The 15,278-nt window shown below is 42.3% G+C and overlaps 2 protein-coding genes across 4 annotated transcripts in view; one reads left to right on the top strand and one right to left on the bottom strand.

The window, feature by feature from the left end:
* LOC107218430 (synapsin) overlaps nt 1-15,278 on the top strand; it is a 101,513-nt gene that overhangs the window by 48,169 nt on the left and 38,066 nt on the right. The window lies entirely within an intron of this gene.
* The window catches only part of LOC107218432 (tissue inhibitor of metalloproteinase), a 51,936-nt gene that overhangs the window by 29,633 nt on the left and 7,025 nt on the right, over nt 1-15,278 (bottom strand). The window contains exon 1 of one of the 3 annotated variants that reach the window (XM_015656308.2): nt 7,563-8,020. The exons of 1 other annotated variant lie outside the window; for it this stretch is intronic. The gene's annotated coding sequence lies outside the window, so the exon portion shown is untranslated. Of the gene's footprint in view, nt 1-2,044; nt 2,193-7,562; nt 8,021-15,278 lie in introns of those variants that run through there. One more of the 3 variants, XM_015656307.2, reaches the window with a different exon arrangement.

Here is a 15,278-nt window from a genome sequence, read left to right on the forward strand (position 1 = left end):
ACTTAAATTGGAGAATTTTTATGCATGAATTATGCACCGGAATTTTTTCTATTTCACGGTTCATTATTATCATCATTGTCCGCAAGACGATTTGTGCTGCCTGCGATGCACGCCGCGTGTAAATGGTCTTTCATTGTAGGTACGCAGATAATGCAGGTATACAATATTTTTCAAACTTTCATCACTTCGCAATTCACCGAGCTTAATGAACGGCTTCGTTATCATTTTCGGTAACGAGGAAAAAGAAAGTAAAAAAAAAAACAAAATAATTAACGACCAAATTCCAGCTGCGAATCTCGAAAGTTATATACGCTCCGCGGTAATAATTGGCTTCGCGCGTTAGTTTCGTTCCAATTGGCAATTGCGGCAGCGCGGTGTTATTTTCATCAAATAATACACACAACACATACGCACACATCGAATGGCGAAAATCGCGGAAGCGGGAGGTTTGTCGGTTCGAAATTTGATTAATCGGTGGACTCGAGCAGCGAAAGCGTTACCAGATTTACGAATCTCGGTTTGGTCCAGCGATTCGCGGGTCGGTAAAACTCGCGTGTGCAGTTCACTGTCTGTGGGTATAACTAATTAAAATTACCTCAATTTGATGAAATACCGAAGGCTTAGCGTTTCGTCGCGCCCACCGCTTGTAGGCGTCCGTTCAATGTACACTACAGAACAAAGGTGAGAAAAATAAATAGATAAAAAATCTTCCAAATTGCAAGGATGAAAGTATCGCTCTGCGTAGACGGCCGGAAACTCCGCTAATTCAATCAATCGATCGATCGATCGATCGGAAGTCAGCCGTGAGCACAGTTTCCTTGAGTCAGTAGCCAACGAAGACGGGATCTCCGGGTTTGATCGTTAGGTTCAACGGTGGACCTGTATTATCCGCAGTTTAGATTCGGGCGAATTATGCCTAGGCACAACCAGACAGGGGTCTTGTATTACAGCTGTTGGGAACAGCGGACAATGAAACGTTGCGGGGATCCGGGATCCTCCGGATGGCCCGTTTGCCTCTGGTATTACGGTCGTGATTATGCAATAATTACAACCCTCGTCAGCGATGGCAGCCGGATAGCGACGGAGATGGGCTCCGTGGATGAAGACGCATGACGGGGTTTCTGCAGCATCGGCGCAACGCACGTCTATCTCGGTTCCTCGGGCGTTTCTCTAGGCTTCGGGTGTTCGAAAGGGGACAGAAGCGGGTTAGGTATGCCGCGCGAGGACGAGGATGCTTGGATATTAATTAACACCCCTGAAACTGAATAATATATCCAGTGGTTCTCAGTCTGGGCCGTAAGGACCGACTTGCCGTTCATCGACCTCTTCTTCGACCGAGCGTTATTGCTTCTCTAATTACCAGCTCTGGAGTATAAGGCGCGACTGTATTTCCTTTTTCACTTTTCACGATGTCATATTCAGTCCGGGTACGGAATGGCACATGGGAATGCCGGTCGGTAGTCAAGGCACGCTCACTGCATTCCTCGGTCTATTTATTGTACTATTTTCTAATGCCACGTGTGGACGGGTCAGTCCTAATTTTGACAGAGTTTCCTCATCGCTGTTGCGCGCAGGCAGTACGAAGGTGTGAATTGTAAAAAAAAAATTCAACGTCACAATTGCGACATGGTTCTTATTCTTGTTTCAACTTTGCGTCGAAAAGTTGACCAGCGTGTGAGTTATTTCTTCAGAATCAGATTTTGCTATTTCATTTAGAAACGATTTGGACGTAAATTATCAAGCCCACAGACTCGATGATTCCATGAATTTCTCCGCGAGAGACGTAACATTACATGAATCCAAACAGAAATAAATGTTGTAAAAATTTGAAAATCCCAAAAAATCAACTCTCGATCTGTGAGACACACTTTTCGTTTATTCTATATTTTCATTATCCGAATGTTGTCAAAAATATTCAGAGTCTGAATTCGTAAGATTTAGTTTGCCACGAATTTATTTAAACAAATGAAAAATCATCTGTCAAGTAACGAAGTGTAACAGATTTGAAATGTATTATCATTGAACGAATATTTAGGGTACTCACGATTGAAGTGACGAATGTCCTATCGAAGTTTTACAGCACGAAAGTAACAGTTGGCACAATACTCGGATCGAGTCGTTTGCGAATGTCAGACTGATGAACTTGGCAATGAGAAGACCGCGACGGACAGAGCTTAACTGAAACGATTATTAAGATTGCCTGTATATATATATGAGAGGCAAGCTCCGATTTTATAACAGCCGACGTGACGTTATTCAATCTTGGTACGAATACCACACGGTACCCATAAGCTGCGTGTGCGAGCGTGCGTGTATACATGTATAAATACAGTGCGCTTTATTCGTTTATGGTAATACTCCGAATTTTATACACGAGCATTCCTTGATGCGTGACGTTGCGAGGAGATAAGAATTCACGCTGTAGATACAATGTGTGTAGCGATTCCGAGAAAACTTTGATTGATTCGCGAACCTGCGAATACAATTGCAAAACTGTAGTGACATGCGTTATTTATACGCGCTAGGCGTATCATTATCATTACATTATCTTCTCGTTGCGTGCTGATTGATCATTGCGTCATTCTATGTATAGAACGCATGCCTTATGTATGGGGCATTCCATGTCAATTCGCCGGGCCATTGGCCTGATCCCTTCTGATTTTGATGTCCAATTTATTTTGGGTTCTGTTTGGCCCGAAATACGACCTCAAATTTTTGGAAATTTTTATTTCATTTTTAAAGGGTCGCACGAGCTCAAAAATCATAAAATTTTGAGAAAACATGAAGAGGGATCGTTTTTAAATCGATGATTTTTTTTTCACAGAAACTAGGACCCAAAACATAATTTTTCGTCCTAGTCCGATAGTGGGCCGAGAACTAGCATTGTTGATTTTTTTTTTTTTTTCAAGAATATTTTATTTTCTTTTGCGGACGAAAAACAAAAAAAAAAAATAGTTTAGAAAATAAGGAAAGAGGCACGAAAATTGTCGAAGAAGCTCTACTTTTTACTAAGTTACTATTTTATATCTACTTTTAATCTAAGAAAAAAAAAACAAGTTTCACAAGAAATTTTTTTTTTTTTTTGTTTTTCGTCCGCAAAATAAAATAAAATATTCTTGAAAAAAAAAAAACAATCAAAAATGCTAGTTCTCGGCCCATTTTCGGACTAGGACGAAAAATTATGTTTTGGGTCCTAGTTTCTGTGAAAAAAAAATCATCAATTTAAAAACGATCACTCTTCGTGTTTTCTCAAAATTTTATGATTTTTGAGCTCGCGCAACCCCTTAAAAATGAAATAAAAATTTCCAAAAATTTGAGGTCGTATTTCGGGCCAAAGAGAACCCAAAATACATTAGACATCAAAATCGGAAGGGGTCAGGCCAATGGCCCGGCGGATTGACATGAAATGCCCCATATACGTATACGTCGCGTACGACCAGACAATGTTTTGTCGACGGCGAAAAATCGGCCATCGCGTCGTCGTACTCGATAATCGCTGAGAAATTATACCCCAAAAATCAATCCCCGGTTAGCTCGTACGGTAGACGTTTGTTCCCTCGTCTCTGTGGGGTTTCGGTTCACTTGCGGTGAAGATAAAACCGATAATTAATCCGGACGGAAATCTCGACCATCCTTTTTTCCACCCTTCTGCAGACCCTCTTCGAAGGAAGTATATAGGTGTATGTGTAACGCAGCAGGCTCGATAATCAATAAATTAAGATGCGCGACTGTTGGCTAATTGTGTTAACGAACAACAAAAATTATCGTTTATTAGTAACACAAGGGATCGTAAAAAATGTCTTCTCAGATACCTGGCATATATCAAGCAAATCATGTATTTATCCGTCAGCATTGACGCTTTACACTTTACTCGCACTATTTGTAATTCTTAGGCAATTTTTTACGCTTTGACCGCAGAGTATAAGAAACTCGATAAGGATTTTCCGCCGAGTGATAAATTCGGAGAATTTTATTTGTTATTACATCGGGGATAACTGATCAATGATGAAATACTATTCTGTGTGGTACTTTCACTGATTTTTCAACAAGAGGAAACGTATAAACTGCCTCATTGACGTCCAACGTACAACGAATATACGTTAGTCGGTCAAGACAAGCAACTGAACTTGCGCAGATTTTGCAACGCAGACTTTGCAACCGGAAAAAAATGTACGTACGTAATTAACGTTTTGGCGAAAACCCGTTATAAACATACAATAGTAAATTCGCAACCCTACAGAGCGGGGAATTTCGTAAGGCTCACAATTCGCTGTGGCGCAATAAACAGTCGCCACCGCAGACAGGAAACTTCTGAGACCTCTTATCGCGATTTAGCTTCGCCACTACGGAATCGAATTACTGCTTACTTAGTAAATGCAACGATGCAGTCCGAGAATTTTTATCGAATATAAAAAGGCGCCTCGTCTAGGCAAGCGTTGACTTTCTGCAGCAGATTCAATTGCTTCATTGCATAGCTGTAAGAGAGACAAGAGGCTCCAGGGGTGCTAATCAATGGAGTTGATTATCACCCACGTAAACTCTACGCTTCAAAGTGATCGTTTAATTGAATATCTGTGTTGCCGCTGCTGCTGCTGCTGCTCCTGCATAAAGAAAGAGTCTAATAAGTATCAGGCTGCACCGACAAACCTTATAAGGTAGTGTCTCGGAATCACGGAACTCCCGCGCCAATGCTTATGGGGAAATACTACGGACCTATTTTCATTGTCAAAGTCACGCGTTTTGCGCTGCGCACGTCCGGTGTTCACCCTTTGAGTGAAAAATTTCATTCGCCTTTCCCATGCTTCTCAACTGCACGGTGCAGCATGAAGTACGTTCGGCTGAACGGGCAAAAGAATGTCAATACATGGGCAGAAATAATGCTTCCTTAATTTTTTGCGGTTTAAATTTTTTTCTACACCTTAAAAAACGTATATCTGAGAAATTTTGCCAGCGTTCGAAGATTGGAAAGTATTTGAAATAAGGCATTACGCTCGTCAGAAGATGACACGTTTCGCTCTTCTCGCAGAAGTTGTTTTTCTATGTTTTTTTCGTTGCAAGTACATTTAAAAATGAAACTTTCTTTCGCATTCGCGGACGACGAATCTTTTTAGTTTTTCGACGCGGGCTGGAGTTGTGCAATAATTTTACGGGTGTAACGCAGATGCTGGCGGTGATTCGTTTCCGTGCTTATACTATTACGTATTCGCGATGCTTGCCCGATGCTCTATGGGAGTGCAGCGAGCTACGAGTGAACTTTCGAACTCGCATCAGTCCGGTCTGCAAGTTTCGGTTCCCTTGGATAGCCGGGAGTTTCCTGTTCGTCGTTCCTTGCACTCCGGCATAGAGTCGTGATTCCAGGTCGGCGTACGGGCCGTAAATCAAACGACTGCATTGCTCAACCTCACCCAAGTTTGGTCTTCACGGTCTCGGAAGAGTTCGAAGCGCGAGCGAGAGCGAGAGAGGGAAGGAGGTGGGGGATTTTTGACGTCGGAATAAAAGATCGAGACTCGCCCTCGAGGAGAATGTTATAACATTCCCGACGCACGTATCTCGGCGCCGGACATCGAGACGTGCCTCCGACCTCCGAGATTGATAAAAACAACTTATCCGGGTTATAATAGCTTTCTCGGTTATTACGATATTCCGGAAGCATTTCAGACCAGTCAGAACTGATACTGATTGAGATATCGCGGATTATGGAAGACCGCCCTGCACACTCGTGACTCGAATTCTCCACGCGACTCAATTACGGATCGCGGAATCCCTTTTCACGATAAGAATAGATGGCGGCGCTTTGCACTGCGTTGCAGGCGTTGTAAAAGGTCGGCGGATCGACAAATCCGTTCGTTTTATCGTCTGTATTCAATTTATCTCTCTCAAAATGTCTCGAGCCATTTGCCATCGGTCAATGAATATGAAATCGAATATCGGATTACAGATGTAGCTCGTGTGGCGGGCGGCGTAAATCACTGGCGGGTCATATTTTGAGCTGGATGTTTCCTCGTTCTATACAAAAAAATGCTGACCGCGTCTGACGGCTAAGATTTAACGCTTCGTGCAATGCGGCATTGCACCGTATATGTACGGCTTGTATGTACAAGGACTGCCGGACCAAACCCGGACAACCAGAGACGAGTCACTTTCTGGAGATGAGGTTGTTTCACCGGAGGTAACTTTTACTTGTGGAACTCGCGGGAGTTGTGAAACGTATCGAGTCTCGCCTTGGTTTTTATACTTTTAGAAAATGGACGGTCGACTCAATTCTGAACGTATATAGGCACTAAAAAGTTCTTGGGGTTTTTTATATCTCAATTTCGAAAGTGACGAACACCATCCAGAATATTCATATCAAATATATTCGCAGTTGTTTCCGTATTTTCGTGCTGTTTTTCACCTTCCAATCACGCGTTCCTCATCAGTTTATTTAGTGTAATAATGAAACAGCTACAAATTAATACCGTCGCGGTTTAATTTGCACAAAATTTGAATTGCTAAAATGATACTTTCGTTATTCGTCTGTACGGAATCAACGTTGTGATTATTCAATCAGCAGTCTCCATCGCTTCGTAAATATGGACTGTAAAAACATTGTTTACTAATGCCAAAAACATTTTTAGACGTACACGTTTATTTCACAAAGCGTTTCACGCGGCGCAATATCGCCGTTCGAGATGATCGAAGATCGCAGAAACTTTCTCTACCTTGCATGCAGGTTGCATTGTATGCTGCAGAAAAATGTGTATCAGGACACAATTTTTTTTCATTTTCCGTCGATTTTACCGAAAACATTCTAAGGGAATGTTAAATTTCGCGAATCATACATAATACGCCTTCAAACGATTAAGAACTAATTCATCGACGGCGATATAATAATTCGATAATTTATTTGCTTTTTCCGTAACAGAATCGGGGTATTCGATCCTCATGCTTTCGATCGCAAGCTGCATTAAACTCATGCAAAGACTAAACTGTAAACCACAATTTTTCAAAGCCATACTCTTTTGCCTCAGGCTTGTAAAATTGTAAATTGATTAGAGATCTTTTGGTCCATCGCCTTTAATTCGCAGCGGCACAGAGTGGAGCAAAACGGTGAATTCCGAGAAAAGTGCTTGTACTATTTCAAGTACATACTTCGTATTTATGCCAAGATTGAAGCTAAAGGTTATGAGTATAAAATGTTGTTTCCGATGGTTAACTTCAACCCGTAAAAGACATGCAGCACTTTAGGTATGTTTTCCAAATATTACTGAAATTAGAAAATTCTGTCCACTTCTTTCGCACGATACGTGGTCGAATACTTTAAGTAACATGTTAATGCGCAAAATGAAAATATGTGCAGGGCCTGTTTAAAACGAGAAAAGCGAGAAACTTCGGGCAGTGGTCAGAGTATGTCCCCTTGACGAACTATCGAATAAGTGACCCAGTATCGGCGTGCGGATGAAATTAAATCAAGGCCAACGGTTATTGTAGCACAGACATTATACCTACCAACCTTGAAGGTAAATTGGAAAGTAAATATATATTACATATAACAGTATGTATAATACGAAACAGCAACGAACCTTTGCAAAACGAGGTGACACTGTCGATTTGGTGATATGCTTTCCCAAAGGGCAATACGGAGAGAAGTAAAAGAAACGAGAAAAAAAAAAAACCAACAAATATTAAAAATGGAAATTGGTCCGCAAGAACCGTTTCGCGTCACTTTCACGGAGAATCGTCAAACTCACTCGAAGCTGCGGATAATTGAGGTGTATTATACTCGGTACGAATAATACCTGTCACCGGTTCGGTCGGTCGTATCGCGGGAGTAGTTCGGACACTTCGCAGACGCGTGGCCTGCACGGCGAGACTGCTCCACTTCCATCGCATATCCCCTATTATACGGGCCGCGGCGCACGGCAGACCGTGAGATCACACTCCGTTCGCGTCTTCGTGTATGCAAATGTATCTACATAAACACCGAGCCGGCTCGTCTTCGAGGCGCGCAGCACCGCGACGGAGGATCACCGATAAACGCATCTCGGTTGCAAGCGCCGCGAAAGCTCGCCGCTGACTCACTCGGATGTGCTTTCGCTGAACGGCGAGAGGCGAGGGGCGGATATTCGACGTTTATGCGACTCCGACGCGTTTTGCGGGGAACTCGATTTTTTTCGACTAATCGCAACCGCAGTTCAGGGTTGACCCTCGATAGCCACTCAACGAACTTTCATTTGAAACGGACAAGGCCGCTTATTGTCAGGGCATAATTACCGCCGGACGATTATCGTCACCGGAGACATGGTTGATTTGTGTACTTACTTATAGGTAGCTCGCGTAACCGGAGTATCGGAATACGTTCGAACTTGTCGAGTTTGAACTTTGGGCTAATCTTTAATGCCGATATTCCGTGTGTGTAAAGCGACGAGTTTGAAGCAGCACCGCCGGGATCAAATTCCGACGCAGCGATTTGGTGATAAAACATTTTGACGACCTGACTAATTAAAACTACATACCACTGTTGACTATTTTAATACCACCCACACTTTCTCACTAATTCACATCCTCGCCGTCGGTGACAGATTCTTTTCACTCCGCGGCAATTAGCTTCTGTACCTAGAGCTTGATTAATCCTCGGTGTACGGTGAATGCGCAGTGGATCCGCTGCAGTTATATGCGCTGCGGATCAATCAATCTGCGGGAATATCGAGCGGCAAATGACCCTCGTCGTTTCACGGATGAAGTACGGGTTAAACTCGCATTTCATTACGCAGACTTCGTTCGGTTCTTGCGTCACTCGCTTTGAATTATAGGCTGTCGAGACGTGGATGTTCCACCGTTTAACGGTAACTTCAACCCTTTTCTATTTTCGCTACATTATAAAGCTTCGGGACTGAAATTCATTCTTGTTCGAACGAACGATATTTATTTGCAGATGTGACAATTTATATAAGCGAGAAAACGAATCAAGATAGGGTTAAAAGTATAGCGGTCAGAATGGCAAGTAGAAGTTTATATTGTTCCGTTGGAATAGCTGGTTTTATGCGTTTTATTAATAATTGTTTGTAATAAATAATCAAAAGATTTTCTTTGGAAAACCCAACAAGAGGGGAAAAAAAAAAATTAATTACAGTTGCAGAAGCGCGTGGAAAAGAATAAGGAAAGTAATCGATCTTTGTACCTGACCGCAATATCGTTCAACGCATAATTTTCATAGTCAGCAAAGAATTCCTCCCAAGCATCAAACTTCTGGATAGATGTCCATAAATGTATTATATTATCTCCGCGGTCGTGATACCACGGCTCTGGAATTTCCCCATTGTCCTTGTGTAATGTCCAGTAAAATTTCTTCAGCACCGTTCAATTGTGCATCCAAATCGAAAATGAATTTAAACCCTGTATACGTAGGTATATTTAGCACGGCTCAAGTTCAGTCAGCAATAAATAGATCGAATCGCAAGCTGATGTTCGTTGTCGGAATAAGACTGCGCGTGGGTTGAATTTAGTACAGTTTTCGTAAATATTAATAAAACGAAAAAAATATAATATCGGAGATTACGTCAGTACCGTGACCCTGACAGTCTCCTAGTAGATGAAAAAAAAGTCTGCCAAGGTCGTTGAACCGGCGTTGCGATGACTCTGCAAAGCGACTCGTCACCGATCTGCGATAAAGAAAATCGTCGGAAACGCGTTCAGCGTAATACCGATGAAGGGAGAAAGTGTGGAACGACTCTGAATCATGTATGAAACTGAAATCAAACCTTCGGATAAAGACGCCAGCCTATAAGCTAATTCGGCTTTCGTTACATCGGCGTTCAGGCAGCGGTGCAATCAGATACGAACAGTACTGCAGTGATCGATCGGTTGATTTGCATGATTACCATAAAATCTAAGAGACGCGGACCACCCACTTGGCCAGTCTATAAGAGGCGCGAGGCCGAGTGCCAAGAAACTTCCTGGATGGGAAGTGAAATCATTTCTCTTCGCCGCCTGTGTATCAGCAAACGTCTGATGTGTAACGAGCATCGGAATTCGTTACTATAATTAGCCACAGTCTGCGGGAGCGTTTCTTGAAATCTATCGAGACGCGCTGACTGTGACGCGCGTTGCTAAATCCGCCGCTGATTCGCGATATTCACGCTCCATTCGATCCCTTAAATCAATCGTACGGCGTTCAACGAAAAGAAAATCAACGTTAGTGGCATTCGTCTGAGCCGTTTGCTCGCGAATCGCAGAGTTGTGCGAATGTGTCACGAGTGCGATATCCAAAAGTCGTGCACGTTGAGATTTTTATACCGTATTTGTCGTGATATTATAATGATTTTTATTGTTCTTCTCGCCCGTCAACAACGCGTCATATGACGAAGCTCGCCCGAAGCGTGCGGACAGAAATAAAGATTAGCCAAGCATCGGGACGATCTCGCGAAATCTCGCCTCTCTTTGCGGTGAATGAGATTGCTGCCCGCTGAGTCAGCGTTGAGGCGTATAACCGCCTAGAGGCGGTTGATAAATTCCCATCGTACTACGCTATCCAGAGCGCGTACATGTAGCTATATATATGTATGCGCAGCCGTTACTCCGGCAGCCGCGATCCATGCCCATGGCTAAAGATTCGTTGCGTAAGGCATCCTCGGCCGCAAATTCAACCTGACGCAGACATCGCTGTACGGAATCTATGATGGATCACCTACCTCAAGGATTTTCGAGGTACGCCACATTTCCATCAATTTCTAAACTATCTCGCGGTTATCGGCATTCGAGGAGGTTGATAAATAGCTAACTAATTGTAAGCTATTCTTTTATGTCCTTGAGTACATTTTTGACAAATATGAGGCGGATAATTGCAGCCAGGTATCGAGAAGTTTCTTTCAAAGTTAGTTTCAGCTGGCTGGTGTTGCTGACTTAATTGGAAATAAAACTTGAAATCCCGTTCAAACTTCAAGTTACATTTGTAGTTTCATTTCAATACTCTACATCATATTTATTCTCTCGATCGTATCAGAACAAGGATACTAAAAATATATCCCCATTGCTTAAAAACGGATTGGTAAAAACGATGAAAATTTCGTTTGTCTTTGACAAGTTATTTTGCCGGGGTTGCGATCTTTTGTACCAAAAACACGAACAAATTTGTATCACGATAAAAAGCTGTGGCCCAGCTGTGTCCGAGGGATCGAGAGCCTCTAATCATTTAGCTCACTGGTCGACCGTTCACCCGGAAGAAAAAACTAAGCTCGCGCTACACGCGGAACGATCAACAGTATCGCATGAGTTTTGGAGACAGGTGAAAAATGGAGTTCGTTCTTCTCGATGGGTGGGACGTACGGCTCGATGAAGGTTAATAAGACGTATCTCGATAATTAATTAGACTTTTTAGAGGCATATAAATCTTTCACCCGTAATATGAAGGTGTCGGGACTTTCAGCGTTACGTCGAGATTTAATTTTCGATTTTTCTTTCGTTCACCCCAATTTTAAGGAGACGTATAATTTTCCAGGATCAACCGGGTCGACAGACCTCAGCGCTTTATAATTTCGCGTTTGCTCGTGACAATAGAAAACAGACTTTTGTTCCGCACCCTCGACGTCGAGCTGCTGCAGAGGAAAGTTTGAGCCAATGCAATTAAATTAGGCTTATTAACTCGGCTGAGATGTTCCGGAACTTTTTCCAGATAGTTAGCATATCGCCCTTCCTGCGCCGGCACCGTTTCACCCCGTTTATACAAGTTTTGAAAAGTTTTCTTAATTCCTATCATTTAGCAGGCGCGAAGAAGTCGATAAGCGCCAAGACTGGTATGTTAAACCAGTTTTATCCTCCGGCTCAACGAAAGTTTGCCCCTCTCTTTGATAAATGTCACTTAACTCGCGACTCTCGCTGCAACGTTCATTGCCGTCGATATTCCCTTTCGAACCTGTTTTTACCAACTCTTTGTCAGAATTATCACATCGCGATCTGCGATCAAATTACGCAACGTTACAACTCAAACTCTATTATACTTATCAGATGCGGTGGTCGATTAGTATTCCCTGGTAAAGCGATAGCATGAGGCTGTCTCACGCGGTTGGATCCCACCGTAAATAGAGAGAAAGAAATAAAGAAGAAAGAAAAAAAAAAAAAAAAATGAAGACATCAGTAAAATGACGAGCTGGTAACCCGCAGAAAAATAACTACGTAGAATTAGCGTAATGGTCAACAGCGTGAAAGGTGAGCAAGTAAATACATAATAAATACCGAGTACGAGCTGCGATATAGTAAATTGCTCACTTTTTCGTAACGCGCAGAAAATCTTGGGCCTTGCATATTTAGTTCGTTTTTTTTTAACCACCATCAAGGTAAAATATGTCTATAATGTACGTATCGACGAAAAGTATCTGGGTATCTAAAAATCTGACTACGGATGGAAGTGGATGCTTTGGGGTGGATAATATATATTTATTACCCAAATGATTGGTTGTATGGTACAGCGATAAATGTCACCCAGCTCATACACGCGCATATGTAGGGTGATTGCGTGGGAGGTCCTGACCACATATTTCGGATCCATTCTTTTCGTCCCTTCCAATGCCGCTCTGGGAACATTCCGGGAAAACCACGGTTATAAAATAAATTTCTTCTCTTCATTTTCTCGGCTTTCTTCCCCCAATATTTGGTCGAGGGACCATTCCGCCCTCGCTGCAGCTCGCGTTCCATGTAAATAAATAATGCGGTTATACCATCACGTCAGAAAGATCCGCGTGTATGGATTGTCGGTCGTGGAGTGTAATACCGTATTCGACCAACGGCAACACCGCGAAGGACTTTAACAGCGATAGCTTTTCGTAGAATAACAATTTGTTATTTATTTAATCATTCGTTCTTGGCGGTGAACTGACTGTGCAAATTAACCACGTTGAAATCGAAATTCCTTGGACACTTGGTCTAAGATTACTCGAATCAGCGATGATCGCGTTTCCGCTCAACCTTACACTCGACGCGGTTGTGCGCGTTGGTTGGATATCGTGAGTTAAAGAAACCGGAGACTGTAAAAGGGGAAAAAAACGTGCGAGCAGCGCATTCGAAACTGTCGTACCTCTGCAGTACGGCATTAATCCTGTGAATATTTTATATCACTATCGTGATAATTAATGAAAACACCCGTCTGCTACCAGATCCGAACATCGTACATACATATCTTCGAACATTTGATATAACGTATTCTTGCAGTTTCCGGTTGAGAAATTACAATCAGCTAATGGCTTTTACGATAATTATACTTGGAGAATATAACTTTCCTCGAGAAAGAAAGTCGATTGCGGCGGTGTTTAGCAATGATTGTCTGACGTGGTTGAAAAGTTCCAACATTATCGTTTATATATGTACACGCGTCCTAAATGTATTCACGCCATTGCTTGTATTTTTGAGAGCTCGGAAGTATTGAATTCGGATTCTCTAGATCACGGGGTAAAGATTACAGTCATCATTTGCTGTAGTTTGCCTACCCGTATCAGAGCACAAATTATACTTTCAGTACGTAACTGGATCCTCACTCAATACGTCAAAACGTAATGCAGGATGCCGTGATTTAAATCGCTTGGTACTTTGCAGCAAGTGCAAAAATTCCGCACTCCAGTTGTCGGAGCATGCTTGAAAGCAAATGTATTGGTAATCGTTGAACAGGCTGCAAGGATGGTAAAGCGTCGAAGTGATAAACGGTCAGATCGTTATCTTCGGATCGATCGCAGATACAGAGCAGTCTCGAGTAGCCCAATTATTCAGATGATCGGGTAACGAAAGCTTCGAGACTGAAACGCTCATTAGGAAAAAAGCTGCTCGAAGGATTCGTCATCGCGTCTCAAAAACATCGAAGACTCGAGGGAGACGCACATATTATATGCCAAGTTTCCAGGGCAATGGTGTAACTTCGGCGGTCAGACTGCACGAGTGGGTCTCAGATCTCGTGTATGAGTTATTTCTTTCGAGAAGGCAACACCTATCTACCTACATGAAAATATCTGGATTCTAGAACTTTCTAGACACGTTATACCAACTGCAAAGCGTTGTAGCTACGATCTCGATATTTCCATACCCATTTCAATGCACGCGTTTGATGCAATACGTTTCCCGATCGGAAGTTGCGGGGTAAACTTGCACTGGCGCTGCGCAGAAAAGTTTCCAATTTCTGGCACAGAGCAATCCACGGTATTGAATTTTACACGACTCCTATTAAGTATTTTGACTCAACTTTTTTTAGTGTCGTAATCTTCTCTTCGTCGACCGTTTTCTCTCTAATCATTCAGAACCTTGAGACCGTGAAAACCGTGATAAAATGGCTACTTTTTTCATAAATTGTAGATTCGAATCAACCATTGAGTTGTAAGGATATGATCACGACTATCGAGACTTACTGCTGATCAGCAGGGAGAGAGAGATGGTAATGTACACGATTGTCATAAAACTTGGTGCATCGCAGCCATGATCTGGAGATCAGGAACACCTATTTATCTTTTACACGGTACATAATGTATTGTCCGACCAAACGTAATCGACTCGCCTCGTAAACTGAGCAGTACTGCAACGGGCACCGCGAGACTCTGACAATAATCGGTATTGAGTGACGCAGATAAGCGTATTTGAAACTATACATAGCCACTCGTATCGTAGTTCCGCAGCACGAAATGAGGATCGGTACGAATTGTTACGACTTTGATAAATGATATAATTTAAGCGTCGCTATTGCGGCAGTTGAAGCAACGACGTTGTAATTATTTTTTAGAAAACTCGTTTTCCTAGATTATAAATTTAAGGTCTTCGGAAACGCATTTCAGTCCAATGATCGTCATCGTCCAATTTAGGATATTGGGAAATTTTGATTTCGATTTTGATAAAACGGTTGTTTGTTAATTACAAGCTGTCGTTGTTAATCTATAGATTGAAACAGGATTCAGAAAACCTAAAACTCGATTTTGGTAAACTTGAATCGAATCTTCGTGAAAATAATCACAAGGTGGCTAACTGAATTTGGATATAATTCGTGATTTCCTCGTTTCTTTTACGACTTCCACTGTAGCCAGAGTACTTAAATTTAGAAGCATAATTTGCATGATAACGTGTAGTGGACCGAATCGACAAAATACAGGATTTCGAGTACAAAACTCGCATCCACGGAGGTGGAACAACGATCTTTAGTCGATTAGCGAAGTACGTTGTTACCAATTGCGTAATTAGTCCTCTCCACTCGCAGGCTTGGTCGTCAAAGCATATCGCGTGTATTTACGGCTTGTGAGTGCGTAAATCAAGATCCATCTCGAGATCTTCTTCAA

The sequence above is a fragment of the Neodiprion lecontei genome, chromosome 4, assembly GCF_021901455.1.
Source record: "Neodiprion lecontei isolate iyNeoLeco1 chromosome 4, iyNeoLeco1.1, whole genome shotgun sequence".
NCBI classification, from domain to species: domain Eukaryota; kingdom Metazoa; phylum Arthropoda; class Insecta; order Hymenoptera; family Diprionidae; genus Neodiprion; species Neodiprion lecontei.